The sequence below is a fragment of the Eptesicus fuscus genome, chromosome 1, assembly GCF_027574615.1.
Source record: "Eptesicus fuscus isolate TK198812 chromosome 1, DD_ASM_mEF_20220401, whole genome shotgun sequence".
Classification (NCBI taxonomy): Eukaryota; Metazoa; Chordata; class Mammalia; order Chiroptera; family Vespertilionidae; genus Eptesicus; species Eptesicus fuscus.
This window is the reverse complement of record NC_072473.1, coordinates 76,411,414-76,434,926: the sequence shown is the minus strand read 5'-3', so window position 1 is coordinate 76,434,926 and position 23,513 is coordinate 76,411,414. Positions and strand designations below refer to the sequence as shown.

The 23,513-nt window shown below is 39.9% G+C and overlaps 1 protein-coding gene across 3 annotated transcripts in view; it reads right to left on the bottom strand.

Moving 5' to 3' along the window:
• The window catches only part of DNAAF6 (dynein axonemal assembly factor 6), a 92,127-nt gene extending 74,667 nt beyond the window's left edge, over nt 1-17,460 (bottom strand). Inside the window, exon 1 of one of the 3 annotated variants that reach the window (XM_008156319.3) lies at nt 17,408-17,460. The gene's annotated coding sequence lies outside the window, so the exon portion shown is untranslated. Of the gene's footprint in view, nt 1-16,662; nt 16,715-16,742; nt 16,832-17,407 lie in introns of those variants that run through there. The other 2 variants (XM_054717005.1, XM_028132364.2) reach the window with 2 other exon arrangements.
• Between the last annotated feature and the right edge of the window lie 6,053 nt (nt 17,461-23,513).

Genomic DNA, 23,513 nt, shown 5'->3' with positions numbered 1-23,513 from the left:
GAGGCCCCCCACCCCCATCAATCGCCCCGCTGGCCAGTGGTCTGGGCCTCCCTCTACAGGGCGATCGATCACAAAGTCCCCCCATCATTCACCCCGCAGAGGGTAGCCTGGGCCTCCTTCTGCAGGGCAATCATGGGGTGAATGCAGCTAGTGAATGCACCCAACCAATTGCATCTCACCCACTTTGGCTGGCCTGGAGCCAGTGTGTGTCATAGCATGGTCATCCAGAAGGTTGTCCGGACAGTCATTCTGCTGTTTGGTCATTTGGTTGATTTGCATATTATGCTTTTACTAGAGGCCCAGTGCATGAAAACTCATGCACTGGAGGGAGGGTCCCTCAGCCCGGCCTGCCCCTCTCACAGTCTGGGAGATCTCAGGGGTGGGAGGTGACCTGGTGATCAGGGGAAGGTGACACCCCCATCACACCTCTGATGCTGCCACTGCTGGCAGCACAAGCCTCGGCCAGCCCTGGTTACCTGAGCCTCAGGAGGCCCTGGGCATCTGGGCAGCCACCATCCGAGGCTTGCCTGCACCTCGGGCTGGCCCTAGGTGGCTGGGGGGCTGAGGAGACTGGGCACTGCCATCTTTGAGGGCGGGGCAGTCAATTAGCATATTCCCTCCTTATTGGCTGTGGGTGCCACCATCTTTGTGATGGCATGAAGGTCAATTAGCATATTCCCTCTTTATTAGATAGGATTATTATAGATGAAGTTTTTTTTTACTGTCACATCTTCCTTCTTTCCCTGGGTCGCTCCATTATTTCTTATTCTTCCTTGAAAATCATTGTAAACTCCTTCAGACCGGGGGTGGCAAGTAAAACTTTACTAAAACTTCATGCTCAATTTAACAAGCATTTATTGAGCACCAGTAGAGTGGTTCTCTGTTTTAGTGTGCTTAAGAATTACTTGCGGAAGTGAGGTCAGAGGAATGGTGATGTAAGGGCGCATCTATCCTCTCCCCCTAACATTTCAACAAAACAACCACCTATAATTCAACAACGAAGTCCCAGCTCAACACAGATGCATGCCTGAGAGACCTGTACACTGGAACAACTAAGGTGGGCTCCTTGGAATAAGTGGGGAGGCAAGAGAAGGTAGGGAAGCCAAACAGCACAGCAGTATGTCTGCAGCACAGCTGGGAACTGGAGGCAGCAGTCGCAGGCATTTTCCTCAGCTGGTCTGGACCAACAGAGCTAACCCAACAAGTGGAATAGCCACTGGACTGGTGGCACTGTGTGGTCGCACACACAAACAGTAAGAGAGAATGTCTGAATCTTGGGGGCACGTTGTGAATGGGATCTGAGTTGCATGCTTAAGCTAGGAGAGTCAGCAGACTCCCTCCCTACAGGGTCGCTCCCCATGGCAGGGCCTGGCTGCAGCTTTTAGGCAAAGAAAGTAGATAGCAGAGCCCTGCCACAGATTAGACTCCCAGGTCTCTCCTCCTGTTGCCCTTGGATTGTTTCCAGGAGTGTATTGTCTGTAGGCCTAGAGCTGTTGCAGTAGAAACACAGTTTCCCTCTGTGACTGAACCCCAGGAGGGGTGCTTGGGCTAGACCCTTGGAGGTCAGGGACTGCTCTGACTGTGAGGGAAAAACAAACCTCACCCCCAAACAGCAGAGGCAGTACCGCCCTACAGAAGCCACAGAGGCTCAAAACTGTGAGGCCACAGAGGAAAAAAAAAAAATCTTGCAATTCAGCGCCATCTACTGGAACAGAGTAGAAAGACCTCCTCAGAGATAAATGGGAAAAGAACAAAAGCCATGAACAACCACAACAACGATGACCAGAAAGAAAATGAAAAACCCCCAGAAAACAGGCTGGAACAAACAGAATTATGTCGCTGAATGACAGAGATTTCATGATTGCAGTTCTGAAAATACTCAATGAGATGCAAGAAAATACTGACAGGCAATTCAGCTCACTCAGAAAACAAATCAATGAACAAAATGAGTATTTCTCCAAAGAAATGGAAATTTTAACAAAATCAAGCAGAAATCCTAGAAATGAAGCAGGCAATTAAAGACATTAAGAGTGAACTGATGAACATAGAAAACAGAACCAACCAGTTAGAGGAAAGAAGTGGTGATATTGAAGATACGAATCAAGAAATGATGCAGAGGGAAGAAGAGAAAGACCTGAGAATAAAGAAATACGAAATAGCCCTACGAGACCCCTCTGATTCCATTAAAAAAAATAACATCAGAATCATAGGTATAGCAGAGGAGGAAGAGAAAGAGTATGGAATGGAGAGTCTATTAAAACAAATAGTGGATGAGAACTTCCCAAATCTATATAAAGAACTAGCTCCTCGAATCCAAGAAACAAACAGAACACTTAGTTACCTCAATCCAAAGAGGCCCTCTCCAAAACACTTGGTAATGAAGCTGTCAAAAATTAGTGACAATGAAAAAATCCTCAAAGCATCCAGGGAAAAGAAGAAAGTGACCAACAAAGGAAAACCCATCATAATTTCACCCGACTTCTCAGTAGAAACTCTACAAGCAAGAAGAGAGTGGAACCAAATATTCAAACGCCTGAGAGAAATTATCACCACTCATATTATATCCAGCAAAATTATCCTTTAAATATGAAGGAGAAATAAGAACATTCCCAGACATACAGAAACTGAGGGATTTTATCACTAGAAAATCTCCATTGCAGGAAATACTCAAAGGAGTTATTTTACCTGAAACGAAGAACATAAGGTCATAACACTACCAATAGGATTGCCAAAAACTTGCAGCATAAACAGGGATAATTTGTGACAATAAAAACATACAAGGGGAGCCGAAACCAGTTTGGCTCAGTGGATAGAGCATCGGCCTGCGGACTGAAAGGTCCCAGGTTCAATTCCGGTCAAGGGCATGTACCTTGGTTGCAGGCACATCCCCAGTAGGGGGTGTGCAGGAGGCAGCTGATCCATGTTTCTCTCTCATTGATGTTTCTAACTCTCTATCCCTCTCTTTTCCTCTCTGTAAAAAATCAATAAAATATATATTTTTTAAAAAACATACAAGGGGAAGAGGGACAGGTAGGGACAGGCAAAGGAAGATGAAGATCAGGTGTACTCAAAAGGGAAAAAAACACATTATAGTATATATGCAACTTCACTTTTTATAAAACTAATGGCAACCACGCACAGAAATTCCCCAAATAATATATATAGTTAAAAAAAAAAAAGAGGAAACAGAAGAGAGATGTATGGAATACCACCAAACAAAAACAACAGATAGAAGCATAAAGGAAGAGAACCAATGGAGGCACAGAGTTACCAGAAAACAAAAAGATAAAATGGCTATAGGAAATCCCCATACATCAATAATTACCGTAAATGTAAATGGTCTAAATTCACCGGTAAAGAGGCACAGAGTAGCAGAGTGGATCAAAAAACAAAACCCAACCATATGTGGCCTACAAGAGACACATCTAAACAGCAGAAACAAAGGTAGATTCAAAGTAAAAGGGTGGAAAATGATTCTCCAAGCAAATAACATCCACAAAAAAAGCAGGTGTAGCCATACTTATATCTGATAAAATAAATCTCAAAATAACAAAGATATCAAGAGACAAAGATGGACACTTTATAATGATAAAGGGAACACTACATCAAAAAAACATAACACTTCTTAATATATATGCACCCAACCAGGGAGCACCAAAATATATTAAACAGCTACTCACAGAACTAAAGGGAGAAACAGATCAAAACACAATTATAGTTGGAGACCTTAATACTCTATTGACAGCTCTAGACAGATCACCAAACAAAAAGTCAATAAAGAAATATTGGCCTTAAATGAAACACTAGACCAAATGGATATAATCGACATTTACAGAACATTTCATCCTAGAACATTAGATTATGCATTGTTCTCCAGTGCACATGGAACATTCTCAAAGATAGACCATATGTTGGGTCACAAGAACAAGCATCAACAAATTAAAAAAGATTGAAATTATTCCAAGTATATTTTCTGACCATGATGTCATGAAATTATAAATCAACTGTATAAAAGGAGGTAAAAATTTTTAAAAACTACAAATACATGGAGATTAAACAACATACTACTAAAAATTACTGGGTCAAAGAAGAAATAAAAGATGAGATCAAAAGATATATAGAGACAAATGAGAATGATAACATATAAAAACCTCTGGGATGCAGCAAAAACTGTAATAAGAGGGAAGTTTATATTATTACAGGCCTATCTCAAGAAACAAGAGAAATTCCAAGTAAACAACCTAAAATAACACCTAAAAAGACTAGAGAAAGAAGAACAAAAGCAACCCAAAGTTAGCAGAAGAAATGAAATAACAAAAATCAGAGCAGAATTAAATGAAATAGAGAGCAAAAAAGACGGTAGAAAAATTAATAAAACAAAGAGCTGTTTCTTTGAAAATATTACTACAGTTGACAAATCCCTGGCTAGACTCACTAATGAAAAAAGCAAAAAGACCCATATAAACAAAATCAGAAATAAGAGAGGAGAAATCACCACAGACATCACATATATACAAAGGATCATACTAGAATATTATGAAAGACTTTATGCCATCAAATTCAATAATCTAGAAGAAATGGATAAGTTCCTAGAAATATATAACCTTCCTAGACTAAATTATGAAGAATTGGAAAATTTAAATAGACAGATCAGCAGTGAAGAAATTGAAACAACCATCAAAAACCTCCCAAAAAACAAAAGTCCAGGACCAGATGGCTTCACAAGTGAATTCTACCAAATGTTCAAGGAAGAATTAAAGCCTATTATTTGCAAAGTCTTCCAAAAAATTGAAGAGGCAATAATTCCTAACACGTTCTACGAGGCCAATATAACCCTAATACCAAAACCTGGCAAAGGTAACACAAAAAAATAAAACTACAAACCAATATCCCTGATAAATACAGACGCAAAAATCCTAATGAAAATACTAGCTAATCAAATACAACTGTACATCCAAAAAACAATACATCATAATCAAGAGGGATTCATTCCAGGGGAACAAGGATAGTTCAACATTAGCAAATCAATCAAGTAATACATCACATTAACAAAAGAAAGGATAAAAATCATATGATCTTGTCAAATAGAAATAGAAGGAAAGTACCTCAACTTAGTAAAGGCCATCCTCTCTAATAAAATGGTAATATGCAAATTAACCATCACTCTGCTACATAAGCCACGCCCACCAACCAAGTCACGCCCACCAGCCAATCAGGGCGAGTATGCAAATTAACCTCATCCAAGATGGCTACAGCCACAGAGAGCAAGGTTTCCCAGGTAACAGAGCAAGCCAAGCTTTCCATAGCCATTGCAGGCCTAAGCCTCCACTCAAGCTACAAAGTTTCAATTATAGAAGGTAAACAAATTCAAACAAATGGCGGCAGAATGGAGCTTGAGAGAGCAGGCCACCGGCAACAGGGAAGCAAAGCTTTCCGCACACCCTGGCCGGGCCCACCCGCTTAAGGCTACAAAGTTTCAATTGTAGAAGGTGAATTAACTGCCACAGAAATGGCTGCCGCCCCAGAGGGAGCAGCAGGCTTGGCTCCGCTCCAGGCTACAAAGTTTCTATTGTAAAAGGAAAATAAATGCCAGATACCAGGGCCTCCGCTTGGGTTGCCAGGGGGCGTGGCCGTCCTGCAAACCAACACAGGCCCCTCGCTCAGGCAACCCCACACCCCAAGGGAACCCCACCCTGATCCGGGACACCCTTCAGGGCAAACCAGCTGGCCCCCACTCGTGCACCAGGCCTCTATCCTATCTAATAAAAGAGTAATATACAGATTGATCATCACTGCAACACACAGTATAGCTGCCCCCATGTGGTCAAAGATCCTGCCCCCATGTGGACACAAGATAGCCACTATAAGATGGCCAGCAGGAGAGGGCAGTTGGGAGGCACCCAGCCTGCAAGGGAGGGCAGTTGAGAGGGACCAGGCTTGCGAGGGAGGGCAGTTGGAGGTGATCAACCCTGCAGGAGAGGGCAGTTAGGGGTGACCAGGCTGGCAGAGGAGGGAAGTTGGGGGAAAACAGGCTGGCAGGGGAGCAGTTAAGCATCAACCAGGCTGGCAGCGGAGTGGTTAGGGGGTGATCAGCCTGGCAGGCAGAAGCAGTTAGGGGCAATCAGGAAGTCAGGCAGGCAAGCAGTTGGGAGCCAGCAGTCCTGGATTGTGAGAGGGATGTCCGACTGCCCGTTTAGGCCCGATCCCAGCAGGATCAGGCCTAAACGGGCAGTCGGACATCCCTCCAGGAGTCCCAGATTGGAGAGGGTACAGGCTGGGCTGAGGGACAACCCCCCGCCGTGCACAAATTTTGTGCACTGGGCTTCTAGTATATGATAAGCCTTCAGCCAATATCACACTCAATGGTGAAAAACTGAAAGCTTTTCCTTTCCCCTAAGATCAGGAACAAGACAAGGATGTCCACTCTCACCACTCTTATTCAACACTAGAGGCCCAGCACATGAATTCATGCATGGGTGGGGTCCGACTGGCCTGATGGGGTGGGACCAATCAGAACGGATTGGGGCTGGGCCTGTCAGTTGGAGGAGATGGTGGGAGGTTGGCCAGCTGTCCTTCCCCAAACGGGGTCAATCAGAGCCAGGCCAGCTGGGGAAAGGGGCCGTGGGCGATTGGCCAGAAGGCCCCACCCCCGATTGGGGTTGAGGGGCCAATTGGGGGTGAGGCTGGCCATGGGGAGGGGTTGTGGGCAGTGAGCTGGCTGGCTCCACCCCTGAATGGGGTGGGGGGGGGTGCTGATCGGGGGCCAGCGGCCTGGGGTAGGGGCTGTGGGTGGTTGGCTGGCCAGCCCTGCCCCTGATGAGGTGGGACCAGGTGGGGGGAGGGGCTGCAGGAGGTTGGCTGGTCGGTCCCACCCCCTATTGGGGTGGGGGATTCGATCAGGGGTGGGGAGGCCATGGGGAGGGGCTGCAGAAGGTTGGCTTCCCAGTCCGCCCCCTATTGGGATGGGGGGTGCAATCAGGGGCAGGCCGGCCTGGGGAAGGGGCTGTGGGCCTATTGTGGTGGGGTGGGCTGATCTGGGGCAAGGCTGGCCAGGGGGAAGGGAGGGGACATTTGGTCAACAGTCAGCTGTTAATCAGAGTGGGAGAGTCTGATCAGGGGCAGGCCAGCAGGCGGGAGGGGCCGTGAGGATGGTTGGCTGGCCCCACCCTGATTGGCTGGTTCGCTGGCCACAGTGGGCATCATAGCAACCAGTCGTTATGGCCATTATGGTCACTGGCTTCCCCCCCCCACCCCCTGCCCAAGGGCTACAAACTCCTTTTATTTATTTATTTTTTCAATTATTTTATTGATTAAGGTATTACATGTATCTATATCCCCCTAGTGCCCCCCACCCCACTCCCATACTTTCCCTTACCCCACAATGTCTTGCATCCATTGGTTATGCTTATATGCATGCATACAAGTCCTTCAGTTGATGTCTTCAGTCACTGGCTTTTTATATATATAGATAGTACTGGAAGAACTAGCCAGAGCAATAAAGCAAGAGAAAGAAATAAAAGGAATCCAAATAGGGAAGAAAGAAGTCAAACTGTCACTTTTTGTAGATGACAAGATGCTGTATATAGAAAACCCTAAAGACTCTACAAAAAACTACTGGAAACAATAAACAAATACAGTCAAGTTGCAGGATACAAAATAAATGTACAAAAATCCATTGCCTTCCTATTTACCAACAAAACTTCATAAAAAGAAATGGAGAAAATAATTCCTTTTGCAATCGAATAAAAGAATAAAATACCTAGGACTAAACTTAACAAACTATGTGAAAGACCTATATACTGAAAATTACAAAACATTATTAAAAGAGATTGAAAAAGATGCAACGAAATGGAAAAATATCCCGTGTTTATGGATTGGAAGAATCAACATAGTCGAAATGGCCATTTTACCCAACGCAAGATACAGATTTAATGCAATCCCCATCAAAATTCCAATGTCAGTTTTTAAATAAATAGAACAAGAAATCATCAGATTTGTATGGAACCACAAAAGACCCAGAATAGCCAAAGGAATCCTGAAAAAAAAAAAAAAAAAAGAACAAGGCTGGTGGTATCACACTACCTGACTTCAAAATATACTACAGAGCTACGATAATCAAAACAGCATGGTATTGGCAGAGAAACAGATACACAGATCAATGGAACAGAATAAAGAGCCCAGCTATAAAACCACACATATATGGACAGATAATTTTCCACAAAGGAGCCAGAAATGCACATTGGAGTAAAGATAGTCTCTTCAATAAATGGTGCTGGGAAAACTGGAAAGCCACATGCAAATAAATAAAACTGGACTGCAGTTTGTACCCAGGTACAAAAATTAATTCAAAATGGATCAAAGACTTAGACATAAGACCCGAAACTGTAAGTCACATAGAAAAAAATAACAGGTACCAAACTTATAGACCTGAGTGGAAGAGAATATTTTATGAACTTGACCCCAAAGGCAAGGGAGGTAAAGGAAAAAATAAATGAATGGGACTATATCAAACTGAAGAGCTTCTGCACAGCAAAAGAAATGGACAACAAAATAAACAGGCAGCCAACCAGATGGGAGATGATATTTGCAAACAGTAGCTATGACAAAGGTTTAATTTGCAAAATATATAAAGAACTCATAAAACTCAACACCAAACAAATAAACAATCCAATCAAAATTGGGCAGAGGACCTGAAAATACACCTCTCCCAAGAAGACATACAAATAGATATATGAAAAGATGTTCAACCTCACTGGCAATCAGGGAAATGCACAGAAAAACTACACTGAGATACCACCTTACACCAGTTAGAGAGGCCATTATCAACAAGACAAGCAACAACAAGTGTTGGAGAGGTTATGGAAAAAGGGGAACCCTCATTCACTGCTGGTGGGAATGTAGGCTGGTACAACCACTATGGAAAACAGTCTGGTGGTTCCTCAAAAAATTAAAAATAGAGCTACCATACTACCCAACAATCCCATTCCTGGGTATATACCCAAAAAACTCGAAATCATTTATACGCAAAGATACATGCACCCCTATGTTCATTGCAGCATTATTCATGGTGACCAAGAGTTGGAAACAGCCAAAGTGCCCTATGATAGAAGACTGGATAAAGAAGACGTGGTATATATACACAATGGAGTACTACACGGCCATAATAAAGGATGAAATAGCATCATTTACAACAACATGGATGGACCTTGAGAACATTATGCAAAGTGAAATAAGTCAAATATAGAAAGCTAAGAACTATATGATTTAACTCATATGTGGAATATAAAACGGAAACTTATGTACCCAAACAACAGTGTGGTGGTTGCCAGAGGGAGGGGGTGGGGGAAGAAAGGGGTCCTAATATGAGGTGACAGGAGAAGATTTGACTTTGGGTGGTGGGCACATGGTCCTACATACAGATTTTGTAAGTTAGTAATCCCCACATGAAACCTATATGTTCATGTAGACTAATGTCACCCCAATAACATTTAAAAAAAAAAAAGAATTACTTGTGGAGTTGGTTAAAAAAACAGAATTTTTTAGTCCTACCTCCAGACAAAGTGAAGTCAGTGTCATATAGAATGTGTCATTATTTAGAAATATAGTTGTGTTAGCTACCTTTTTATCTGTCTCATGTATGCTATCTAGGCTGTATATCCCACTTAGGGAACTGAAAATAATGTTTTCCACAGGGTATGACTTAAGGAACTTATTTCAAACTTTTAACTCAGATAGTCCTATACTTTCTGCTTTAATTTTTAATTAACCGTATATGATACCTAGCATTATATTGCCATTGGAGAACTCAAATAGGTTGGTTCGGTGACTTTAGTAAAAGTTCACACAAAACAGTTTTTCTGATTATAATAATGATACTGTCTATTGTGAAAATTTTAGGAAATAATACATTAAAAGTATAAATAAGTAAATCACAAATACCTATAATCCTACCAATCAGACATCAGTCTCTTAAATAATCTCTATAGTTATGTTTGGAGTAGGATGTTAGGATCTTTAAAAATCTTGGAAGTGTCAGACTTTAATGACTAACCTGAATAAAGACTGAAGAATTAGTCCTATTGTTAGTGATTTAGGCATAAATATAATAGTAATATTTTCTATACTTCTACTGATATTTTTAAACATTATTTTATTAAAATTAATTCACAGAAAATATTACTTTAGTGCTCTTACTAAATTACCAACTAAAATATTTGCATTGTGCCTAGAATAGGAATACAAAAGGGATTCACAAATGTGTACCTGTCAAAATCAATGTGCATGAGGATGGTGTTTTCAAACCTTCTGTCTTATTAGTTTTAACATTATTTTAATTTTATTTTTTAAATAGAAAACTGATTTTAATGATGATAGGAGATGTCAAGGATATGAAACAAATGTTAAATTGCACTGTACATCCAGCATAGAGACAGTACATCATAGTGGTTAAGAGTAAGGGCTCTGCAGTCATGCTGCCTAGATTTGTTATCTATCATTTACTTTCTAACTCTGTGGCTTTTGGCATATCATTTAAACTCTCAATACCTCATTTTCCTTATCTTTAAAATGAGAGTAATAATAATGCTACCTCATTAGGTTGTTACAAGGATTAAGTAGCTTAATACATGTAAAAGAGCTTGGAACAGTGCCTGGCACTTATTAAGCACTCAACATATGTTAGCTATTATTGGTCCTTTAAAATTTTAATTTTTCTAGGCATGAATATCACTTCTAATAACAATGTTGAATAAGTTACTAATAAAACTTATTACATTGGAAACTAATTAATTTGGAAAAGGTGGAATAAGAGGTGATAAAACTATCTTCTCTCACAGTATGGTCTGGTAGTCTGCTATGGAAATGAATAATTGACACAAATTAAATGAAAAGGCTCCTGTTTATATTTTAAAAGTCCTAGTTGATTACTTGTTAATTAAATATTTACTTAACATTAAAAGCAAAAAGTTTGAAATATTTTCTACCTTTGACAATGAAAGGGGAAAATGGATCCAATATCAGATGCAATAATATAATTAGTATTTTAAGTTGCGATTGTACAGTGAGACTTTAAAAAACAAATATAGCAGAAATTGTTTCATTATTTCAATATTACTTACCCTATACAATTGTTGTGATGCCATTTTCTTCAACATATGTGAGTTTGCTAAATTATGAAAAGTTATGTAAAAATATCATTATTGTGTGGCACATGGTGCCAGCACCCACAGATACTTGATGATGAGGCTTGTGAGAGATCAATAGTGGGCTGGTGAGAGGGGAATAAACTGAAACCAGTAGAGCTAACCTGGAAGAAGGGTATTCAGAATTCCCAAACGTAGTGTCTGAGATAGCAATCAGAACTGCTATTCATGCATCCTCGTCTGTTAGGCAGGAACATGGCCAGGGAGAGTTATGGGATGTGAGCAGTGTTTCACAGTAGAAAGATTAAATAGTAGAGGTGAAAGGGAGACCCACTTAGGGTGTATTAGGACCCTGGCCCATAGGTGGGGGTATAGGAGGCAGGGTCCAGTTCTTGAGGACTGTGGGGTAGTTAGCAGCTAGATGAGGGTTTAGAATAGGATAGGGCTCAAAGTCACAGCTGGAAAAGAGAAAACGAACCAGGCACTGCATCAGAGGCTTTATCATGTCACCTGGACAGTCACAGTACAGGTAATAAAAAAAGCCTGTGCTTCAGTGGACACACTGGATACTGGATTTAGGGAAAGCAGATTAATTCTAAATTCCCACGCTGAAAGGAGCTCTGGCCTTATCATTTGTGAGAGGCCGGGCAGCACGGGCAGTGGGAAGCTATACCTGTAGGCTAAATGTCTTCAATAACTTGATCTGGCAGGTAGTCAAGAGTCAATGAATACTGAATGAAGCATGATTTAATTCATAGAAATGTTATATTAAAAAGTAGTCACCTTGGAAGGTTATATACGTTGATGTAAATTATGCCATCAGTGCTCAAAATATCTTGGAATTGCCTTTAGATATACCACCAAAAAAATGGGTATCATTATGGTTTCACTCAGTCTGATTACAAATCAGATTTGTCTCCAAGTAATTTCTAGATACATCTATATATCACATACTTTCAAAATATGAAAATTTTTACTATGAGGATATTCAAAAGAATGTGCTACAGCCCCCAAGGCAATTCAAAAAGAGTAGTTTCCAAAGTAATTTGAGCAATAACAAGAGCATTGGAATAAGTGGATAGCTTTCCAAAGTGACTGCTTCGAAGGTGATGCCACTCCTTGGGATGTATATGTTTGAGTGTATTTGTTAAACAAATCCTTCACAATAATTTATAGTAACACGCTATGTAGCTGAAGCATATTATAAATTGGACTTCTTCAAATCCAAGTTATGCTGGCATAAAATAGCATAGATTCATACTAAGCTAAATTGGAGTAAAAGTATAATTGGCACTTTAGCAAAAAGAAATTGTATTAAATGAACTGTAATAATAATCTGTAAACACAAAATAAATCATGACAAGTTTGTTGATATTGTTTTTTGAGAAACAAAAGAATCATCAATATTTTGTCAATAACTAAATACTTCTAAACATTAAAAGAAAAATAATGTGAATTTTTGAAAAAAAATTCTAATTTAAATGGAAATAAAGATTGTATGACAAACCTACAGCCAACATCATACTCAATGGGCAAAAACTAGAATCATTTCCCCTAAGAACATGAACAAGGCAAGCATGACCACTTTCACCACTCCTCTTCAACATAGTACTGGAAGTGCTAGCCATAGCAATCAAACAACAAGAAGAAATAAAAGGCATCTAAATTGGAAAAGAAGAAGTAAAACTGTCACTATTCGTAAATGACATGATTATATACACTGAAAACCTAAACACTCAATCAAAAAACCAATAGATTTAATAAATGAATTCAACAATGTAGCAAGATACAAAATTAACACCCATAAATCTATGGCTTTTTTATACACCAATAATGAACTTACAGGAAGAGAAACAACAAAAACACTCCCATTTTCCATTGTACAAAAAAAACCAAAAAACAAAAAACAAAACAACAACTTAAGATACCTAGGAATAAACTTAAGTAAGGAGGTAAAAGATCTATACTCAGAAAACTACAGGACGTTGAAAAAAAGAGATAGAGGAAGACAAACAAATGGAAGAATATACCGTGTTCATGGATTGGTAGAATCAACATCATTAAAATATCCATACTACCCAAAGAATCTATAGATTTAATGGAATCCCCATTAAAATACCAATGGCATATTTCACAGACCTAGAAAAAAAACTCTCCAAAAATTCATATGGAATAAAAAAAGACCCCAAATAGCCACAGCAATCTTGAGAAAGAAGAACAAAGTTGGAGGGATCACAACACTAGGTATCAAGCTATATTACAAAGCCACTGTTCTCAAAACTGCCTGGTATTGGCACAAGAACAGACATATAGACCAATGGAACAGAACAGAGAACCCAGAAATCAACCCAAGCCATTAGGCTCAATTAATATTTGACAAAGGAGACAAGAGCATACAATGGAGTCAAGACAGTCTCTTCAATAAATGGTGTAGAGAAAATTGGATAGATACATGCAAAAAAATGAAACTGGACCACCAACTTACACCATACACAAAAATAAACTCAAAGTGGGTGAAGGACTTAAACGTACCAGGGGAAACCATAAAAATCTTAGAAGAATCCATAGGCAGCAAAATATCAGACATATGTCATACTAATATCTTTACTGATACAGCTCCTAGGGCAATGGTAACTAAGGAGAAAATAAACAAATGGTACTACATCAAAATAAAAAGCTTCTGCACAGCAAAAGAAACCATCAACAAAACAACAAGAAAGCCCATTGCATGCGAGAACGTATTTGCTAATGTTATATCCAACAAGGGTCTAATCTCCAAAATTTATAGGGAACTCATATTTCTTAACAAAGGGAAGATAAACAATCCAATCAAAAAATGGGCAAAGGACTAAATAGACACTTTTCGAAAGTGGACATTCAGAAAGCCAAGAGACATATGAAAACATGTTCAAAGTCACTAATCATCCGAGAGATGCAAATCAAAAGGACAATGAGATACCATCTCACACCTGTCAGAATAGCTATCATCAACAAATCAACAAACTGACAAATGCTATCAAGGATTTGGAGAAAACGGAACTTTTGTGCACTGCTGGTGGAAATGCAGACTTGGTGGAAAACAGGATGGAGTTTCCTCAAAATATTAAAAATGGAACTCCCATTTGACCCAGTAATCCCACTAATAGGATATATCCCAAGAAACCAGAAACACCAATCAGAAAGGACATAGGCACCTCTATGTTCCTAGCAGCACAATTTACAATAGCCAAGATTTGGAAACAGCCTAGGTGCCCGTCAGCAGATGAGTGGATTAAAAAACTGTGGTATATCTACACAATGGAATACTATGCTGCTGTAAAAAGGAAGGAACTCCTATCATTTGCAACAGCATGGATGGACCTGGAGAGCATTATGCTAAGCGAAATAAGTCAGTCAGAGAAATATAAATATCACATGATCTCACTCATTTGTGGAATATAATGAACTACATAAACTGATGAACAAAAATACATCCAGAGACAGAGAAGTATCTAACAGACCTTCAAACTTCAGAGGGAAGGTAGAACAGGGTGGGGTGGGGAGTAAGAGATCAACCAAAGGACTTGTATGCATGCATACTAGTATAAGTATAACCAATGTACTCAGACACTAGGGGGTGGGGGGCATGTGCTGGGGGATGGGGTGGCCAATGGGGAAAAAGGATACATATGTAATACTATATGTAATACTTTAAACAATAAAGAATAAAAAGTAAATAAATATTGTACCAGCTTTTAGAAGTCTAACAAATTATGAATAATTTACTAACATTTATTAAAAATATATTAAAGTTCATTTGACGAAAACAGATAACATTGGAAAAAACTAAAGCAAGATGCCTTTTTATTAACTATGCAGTGTTATTTGTAGGACTATCTGTTATTTGTAAATTTGATACACATTAATTTCATCTTGAGCCTGGAAATCAAAGTCCTTCAGGATATAATCCCAACCTAATTTTCTGCCCTTCCCTCCTATAATTCTCTTACATGTAATCTGTATTCTGTTAAAAACTGAACTGCTTATTAAATATATCCTATAATCTTCTGCTCTTGTACCTTGAAATACATTCTTCCTTTTTCCTAGACTACTCAGGTACTATAGTGTAGGGATAAAAATGTATTCTAGAGCCACAATGCTTATGTTTGGGAATCTGGCATTGCCATTGAAATAGTCTAAGAATAAATTTAAGAAAAACTTAAGTAGGAGTTTCATTGAAAACAAAATATATTGTTAAATCTTTTATTTCAGATTTGGTTATTGATAAAATACATTTCTAAGCCCTTTATTTTTATTTCTCTCACTCTCCTTTGCTAGGCCAATTCCATGGCAGCATATTCTAGGCAAAATCTTTGATTTTCTCACACCAACCTGAGCCCTTACGGCCTTCATAGATAGAGGTATGATTGGGAGACCTCTCTTTGTACTAGTCACAATGAACTAAAGAGAAAACCAGGTCATTACCAAAACCTAGGGACTAAACAAGATCAACCAGGATAGCTCCAGACCCATGGTATTGAAGCAATATCAATAACCTGCTTGTGAGGGCTGGGGCCTTGTTTTCTATTTTATTTGTCTCCATTCAAATTGTCAATTGGGGTGGCTTTTTGACTTGAACTAATTGGAGAGAAGTCTAGATAAAATTAGTGAAAACTGTGATTTTTAGACTATTCAGAAAGTAATGGTATTTTATTAATTTAAATATATATAGTAAATAAATCAGAATAATAAAGAATCACCAAATAGTATTCTTTGGGAACTTGTTTAATAGGTAAACCCATACCCCTTTATAAAATACTATTTATAGCTGAATGATTTCAAAGTAGTCAAAATCCATTTATTCTCCTAAATAAATTTTGCATTCCTTTTGCAACTTTATTTCCATAATGCCTTATTTAGCAAGATCTGTATTAAAATTCTTCTGAAAACGCAAAAGTAAACAATCTCTGCCTATGTCTGAATTAAATTATAATGTATGGGCTAATTGTTTCCCCCTTTTTTACATTTTTTGACAACTATACACATCAATAATTCCATGCTCATTAAAAATAATTCATTTTGACTTTATTTTTACAAAACCAAGAATGATTTCCTTTTTTAGGTCTCTAACTTTCATTGCCATCCAATGATGTACCAAGTCATGAAGTACTATGGGAACTTAACATAGTTTCATTACAAATTTAAAATATATTTAATGGAAGATGGTTTTTGAAAGTATATGGAATTTTTCATAAACCTAAAAGTAAACTAATGAGCCTCTTTTCATTTAATATTTCCCCTGTCTATTTATTCTTTATTTTAGCTAAACTTAACACACTTGTCAGTAACTTTTTCCTGTCTTTCTGTCTCATTCTCATACTCTACCTCTATCTAAAAAAAGAACTGAGACAGAAAATTTACCTTCAGTACTTTGAAAATTTTCCCTCAAGTCAAGAGGCCTGTTTTCTTCGTTTGTTTAGGAAAAAGTCTCTGTCCTGAATCCTTTTCACAACAGAAAACTCTTAGGAGAAATGACCCTTACCTCTGGTCAAGTTCCGTTCTCTCCCCTCACTCAAATTTCATTTTTTGATAAGTTTTAATCACCTGATTACAGCGACGTACTTTCCCAATTACCCTTTGTTGAGTAGCAGGTTCGGTAGGTACCAATTGTCTTTATACACTACGCTCCAGTCCACTAAGTGTGGACTGATTGTTTCTCACTCTTCAAGGGATCTTATCTGACCAAGGTCCGTTGGGAACCCTCAGGCCCACAGCGTTCACGTTCTAGCGCACAGGACATTGTCCAAGTAACAATCGGTACAGGCCAATTGTTATACCCCCTAAAAAATATATCCCAACCTGAGCGTACTGGTCCAGGATAAATCATGTTTATCCGTGTAAAACAAGGTACAGCGGCTACTTTGACTTGGAGCACCCAAATCTACCCACAAGGAAAGGTAGTTTTCACTCTCAAATTCGTGTTAACAATCATTGGAGTGTGAGAGTGGAGTAAAAGCCGTTGGGCAACCTACACTCGTTCATTTTGGCTTTCTGACATTCGATCAGCACCCATCCTCTGTATGATAAAACTCTAACTCACACCCTGATCAACTGAGTTTTGTTAAAGCTTCTTGCTTAGAGTGTCTTGGGCAGGGGAATTTAGGTTCTTTTCTATCTGCGACTTGTGGGTGTTTTATTATTATTTCTCAACGTTGTAAGTATCTAGAGTCCTCCCTACTTTCTCTGAGGATCCCTTATTTCCCCCACGTAATGTATGGGTTCCTCACCTGGGTCAGTTTTCGGGTCGCTGGCTAGGCTCCGAAAATCGCTCAGAGCTCTGTGTACCTCTGTTGCCTGGGTAACAACTTTGTTCCCACCCCCTTTCCACCCCTCACCTCCGGGTTCCCGCTTGACTTTCCTGACCAATCATAGAAGAATCTTCTTAGAAACAATATCAAAATCAACCAATCCGAGCGCGCGCCAGTCAGGTTCAAAGGCTGCCCTTTTCACTTAACTAGGTCCAGGAGTTAGCCCCTGTCCTGTCAGCTTCACGCCAGCGGGAGTTTGTCCACTGTGCGGTCCGGCTCTTTCCTGCCCAAGTAGGTCCCAGCCCGCCTCTCTGTCCGTTACCTAGTTACTATGGGGCCCTGATAGTGATCGGCAGCCGCGCAAGCCATGAACTTTGTTTGCGGGGTTTTCGTTTGTCCTGGTCATCCTGCTACAGGCTCGCTCTTCATTAAGCTTTCCCCTTACATGAATTCCAGATCTGACAATTCCGGAGCAGTGGGAGCGGAAGTGTGGGCTCAGTGGTGCGGGGGTTGGAGGTTTTGCTGCCGCCTATACGCGCTTCCCACGCCCCTTCTCTGCCCTACGACAGAGGTGAGTTCTGTCCAGGCTCAGCGTTCTGCACTTAGAGCGGGATCGCGCTTCCCGGCCCTCCCCCCCCCCCCCCCCCCCCCCCCGCTGTTGTGGGCAAGTTTTCTGGGTCTGCAGCCGAAGGGGGAGCATCCCATCGGCCGCCAAGTGTGGCCTGTTAGGCAGCAGCTGGAGCTCCCGGTGGCTCCCACTCCCGGGGACATCGCGGGACCTGGTGCCCAGCTTTCCCCGCCTTACAGATGAGATAACGCACATGCCTCGCCGGCTTGACAATTTGAGTCTTCACTTCACTTAGAGGTACAGGTTGTGACCCTAGGTTCCCACAGATTCCGTGGTTTGGTTTTAAACAAAGAGAAAAAAAGAGATGGCTCAGTAAATGTTTGCATTATTCGGAACTGATTAGCTGTGTTCCTTGGAGGAACCGTGCATTCATTTGAGTTTTGTAAACAAGGAGAGATAGAAAGGTTTTGACAGATGGCTATTTTTGCTTATCCAGGGTTTGGAATTAGATAATGAATTAAATAAACTGCTCTCCTTTCTGCTATTGCTTTTCTAACTTACACTCTATCTGGCGAAGGGGATAGTGAAGTTTACGTAATTTGCCTATTCTACTTATTATTACCACAGTAAACAACAACAGCAGCAGCAAACAACAAACAGAGGTAGAATATTTTTATTCGCTAAAGTTAAGTTATTGGCTTTTCCATAATACTCCTTATGCTTTCCTCCTTTTTTATTTTTGGTTTCTTGTCCCTTATTCCTATAGATGATCAGAATTTAAGTTTCTTCAGTTTCGTTTTGCATGAGACTTATGGAGCTTAAATTATGTATGTTATGCTGTTTCCTTCTTGCTTGCTTTTTTTTGTTGTTTCTATTCTACCCCAATTTGCATTATTCTAAGTCCATAATGTCTAGCTCGTGCTTTTCAGACCTTTTGGCTGTGACTCACAGTTAAGAAATAAATTTTATTATGACTCAGTACATAATGCAGATATATAATCGATAACTGTTTTTTGCAGAATAAGTACGTAACTACATGCAATGTACTTTCTTTCCACTAATAAATTGTCATTCACAGTTTGAAAAACACTGACCTTAGGCCATTGTTTTTCAAACTTGTGTGTGTTTTCTCAGTCACTTAGTACATATGTTATAAATGCATATTTCCTTGCTAACTCCAGCAACTGGTTTGGTGGGTCTCCAGTGTTTCATATAGCATATATAAAGTGCTTGGTACAGTGTCAGGTGCACAAGTATTCAATACAAAGTAGTTTTCTTCTTAGGGAACACATGCTTTTTATCTTTAGGGATACAATCACCTCTTCAAGGTTTGGCCTGCTCCTGGCAAGGTAGAGACCATGGTTAAGCACTGTATTCTCCAGGGTTGAGGAGGTAGGAAGGTAGGGGATAAGTCCTGGATCTGAGAAATCTTCAAGCATTTTACCTCCTTGAAGAACTTCATAAATACAGAAACTTATGGCTTGAGGAACACAAAGATTAGAGAGGTTCAGTAAGATAGATCTCACTTGATTGAGTCTAATATTCTTGTCCATTCTGACTAGCAGGTCAGATCTAGGGGCAGAAGTTGAAACAGGAAAAGGGCTTTCCTGTTTTGCCTATCCCAGAAGCAGAGGCTAAAGATTTTCTGGCTTTTGACAGCTAGGTTGGCTTTAGAGTAATGAAACTTGAGAGATTTAAAAGGTAAAATACACCTAAAAGTTTCCATGGGATATAGTTATGAAAAAGGAATATAGTTTAGCTAATCCTATATAATAAAGATGTAATATGCAAATGGTTGTTACGCCATGAAGCATAATGACCGATCGCGTAACCACCAGGTAACGGATCAGCAGGAGCGTGGGGCAGCAAGCTACAAGTGGGCGGTGGAGAGCTACAGGAGCGGGCAGGATAGCAAACTATGAGGGGGGGCAGGGGAGCTACAGGAGGGCGGGGCAGCAGGCAGAGAGCTACTGGAGGGTGGCAGTGAGCTACTGGTGAGCTACTGGTGCAGATTCGTGTTCAGGGCTACTAGTTATTTTATAATATACTAGAAGCCCGGTGCACGAAATTTGTGTGCTGCGGGGGGGGGGTGGGGGCAGGTCCCTCAGCCCGGCCTTGTCCCTCTCGCAGTCCAGGAGCCCTCAGGGGATGTCTGACTGACAGCTTAGGCCCAGTGCAGGCCAGGCTGAGGGACAACCCCCCACCCCCAGTGCACAAATGTCATGCACCAGGCCTCTAGTAACTGATATTTCTGTTCTCTGATTTTATCTATATGTACCCGTATTTTTACATAATCTTCCTTTTTGTTTATACAATTTTATTCCTTTTATTTGATTCTATTCCAGGAATTTTTCTATGTTGATAGTCTTCATATTTTTTTATTAATAGCAGCCTAACATTTCATAGAGTGGGATGACCATAATTTACTTGGCCTAACTAAACCAACAATAGAAGATTTATTTCCAGTTATTCCATGCTATCATTAACACTGTGAAGTCTTGGCTATTTAAAATCATTTATATAACTTTCGCCTTCCATAAAACTCAAGAGGAATCCTAACAGGAAAGCCAAGGATGTTGGCATGAGCTATGAGTTTTTGCCACCCTTGAATATATGCATTTGCCCATGTAGGTTTGTATATGCTGGAGCAACAGTGATCAACCACAATATTCATTATACATATGAGACTTAGGTTGAATGTATATTTTTTTTTTTCACATTTTAAATATTTTTATTGAGGTATTATATGTGTACATATCTTACTATTACCCCCCCCTCCCCACACCCACACCTGCCCTCCCCCCCCAGAGTTTTGCGTCCATTGTTTATGCTTATATGCATGCATACAAGTCCTTCGTTTGATTTCATAACTCCCCCACCTTTCCCAAACTTTCCCCCTGTACTTTGAAAGTCTGTTTGATGCTTTACTGTCTCTGTATCTATCTTTTTGTTCACCACTTTATAATGTTCTTTACTATCCCTAAATGAGTGAGATCATGTGGTATTTTTCTTTCATTGACTGGCTTATTTCACTTAGCATAATGTTCTCCAATTCCATCCAGGTTGCTGCAAATGATGAGAATTCCTTCTTTTTTATGGCAGCATAGTATTCCATTGTGTAGATGTACCACAGTTTTCCAATCCAGTCATCTGCTGATGGGCACCTAGGCTGTTTCCAAATCTTAGCTATTGTAAATTGTGCTGCTATGAACATAGTGGTGCATATATCCTTTCTGATTGGTGTTTCTAGTTTCTTCGGATATATTCCCAGGAGTGGGATTACTGGGTCAAATGGGAGTTCCATTTTCAGTTTTTTGAGGAAACTCCATACTGTTCTCCACAGTGGCTGCACCAGTCTGCATTCCCACCAGCAGTGCACAAGGGTTCCTTTTTCTCCGCATCCTCGCCAACACTTGTCGTTTGTTGATTTGTTGATGATAGCCATTCTGACAGGTGTGAGATGGTACCTCATTGTTGTTTTGATTTGCATCTCTCGGATAATAAGTGACTTTGAACATGTTTTCATGTGTCTCTTGGCCTTCCTTCTGTCTTCTTTTGAAAATATTCTGTTTAGGTCTGTTGCCCATTTTTTTATTGGATCATTTATCTTCCTCTTATTGAGTTGCATAAGCTGCCTGTAGATGTTGGAGATTAAACCTTTATCAGTGATAGCATTTGCAAATATGTTTTCCCATGCAGTGGGCTTTCTTGTTGTTTTGTTGATGGTTTCTTTTGCTGTAAAAAAGCTTTTTATTTTGATGTAGTCCCATTTGTTAATTTTCTCTTTAGCTTCCATTGCCCTAGGGGCAGTGTCAGTGAAGAAGTTCTTGTGGCATATGTCTGAGATTTTGTTGCCTGTGGATTCCTCTAGTATTTTTATGGTTTCCCGTCTTATGTTTAAGTCCTGTATCCATTTTGAGTTTATTTTTGTGTATGGTGTAAGTTGGTGATCTAGTTTCATTTTTTTGCATGTATCTGTCCAGTTTTCCCAACACCATTTATTGAAGAGACTGTCTTGACTCCATTGTATGTTCATGCCTCCTTTGTCAAATATTAATTGAGCATAGTGGTTTGGGTCGATATCTGGGTTCTCTATTCTGTTCCATTGATCAATATGTCTGTTCTTGTGCCAGTACCAGGCTGTTTTGAGAACAGTGGCTTTGTAATACAGCTTGAAATCTGGTATTGAGATCCCACCTACTTTATTCTTCTTTCTGAGGATTGCTGAGGATAGTCGGGGTCTTTTTTTATTCCAGATGAATTTTTGGAGAGTTCTTTCTAGGTCTGTGAAATATGCTGTTGGTATTTTGATGGGGAGTGCATTGAATCTGTAGATTGCTTTGGGTAGTATGGACATTTTAATGATGTTGATTCTACCAATCCAGGAACATGGTATGTTCTTCCATCTGTTTACGTCTTCCTCTATCTCTTTTTTCAGTGTCCTGTAGTTTTCTGCGAATAGGTCTTTTACCTCCTTAGTTAAGTTTATTCCTAGGTATCTTAATTTTTTTGGTGCGATGGTAAATGGGATTGCTTTTTTAGTCTCTCTTTCTGTAAGTTCATTATTGGTGTATAGAAAAGCCATAGATTTCTTGGCGTTAATTTTGTATCCCGCTACATTGCCGAATTCATTTATTAAGTCTATTAGTTTTTTGATGGAATCTTTTGGGTTTTTTATGTACAATATCATGTCATCTGCAAATAAGGACAGCTTCACTTCTTCTTTTCCAATTTGGATGCCTGTTATTTCTTCTTCTTGCCTAATTGCGATAGCTAATACTTCCAGTACTATGTCAAACAGGAGTGGTGAGAGTGGGCATCCCTGTCTTGTTCCTGTTCTTAGGGGAAATGGTTTTAGTTTTTGCCCATTGAGTATGATGTTTGCTGTGGGTTTATCATAAATAGCTTTTATTATGTTGAGGTATGAGCCTTCTATTCCCACCTTGTTGAGAGTTTTTATCAAGAAAGGGTGTTGGATTTTGTCAAATGCTTTTTCTGCATCTATTGATATGACTATGTGATTTTTATCTCTCAATTTGTTTATGTGATGTATCACGTTTATTGATTTGCGGATATTGTACCATCCTTGCATTCCTGGAATAAATCCTACTTGGTCATGGCGTATGATCTTTCTGATGTACTGCTGGAGCCGATTTGCTAGAATTTTGTTGAGGATTTTGGCATCAATGTTCATGAGGGATATTGGCCTGTAATTCTCTTTCATTGAGTTGTCTTTATCTGGTTTTGGTATTAGGGTGATGCTGGCTTCATAGAAGGAGCCTGGGAGTGTTCCTTCCTCTTGAATTTTTTGGAATAGTCTGAGGAGGATAGGTTTTACTTCTTCCTTGAAAGTTTGATAAAACTCTCCTGTGAAGCCATCTGGCCCCGGGCTTTTGTTTGCCGGAAGCTTTTTGATGACTGCTTCAATTTCTTCCATAGTTACTGGCATGTTGAGCTGTTTAGAATCTTCCTGATTGAGTTTTGGAAGGTTGTATTTTTCTAGGAATATGTCGATTT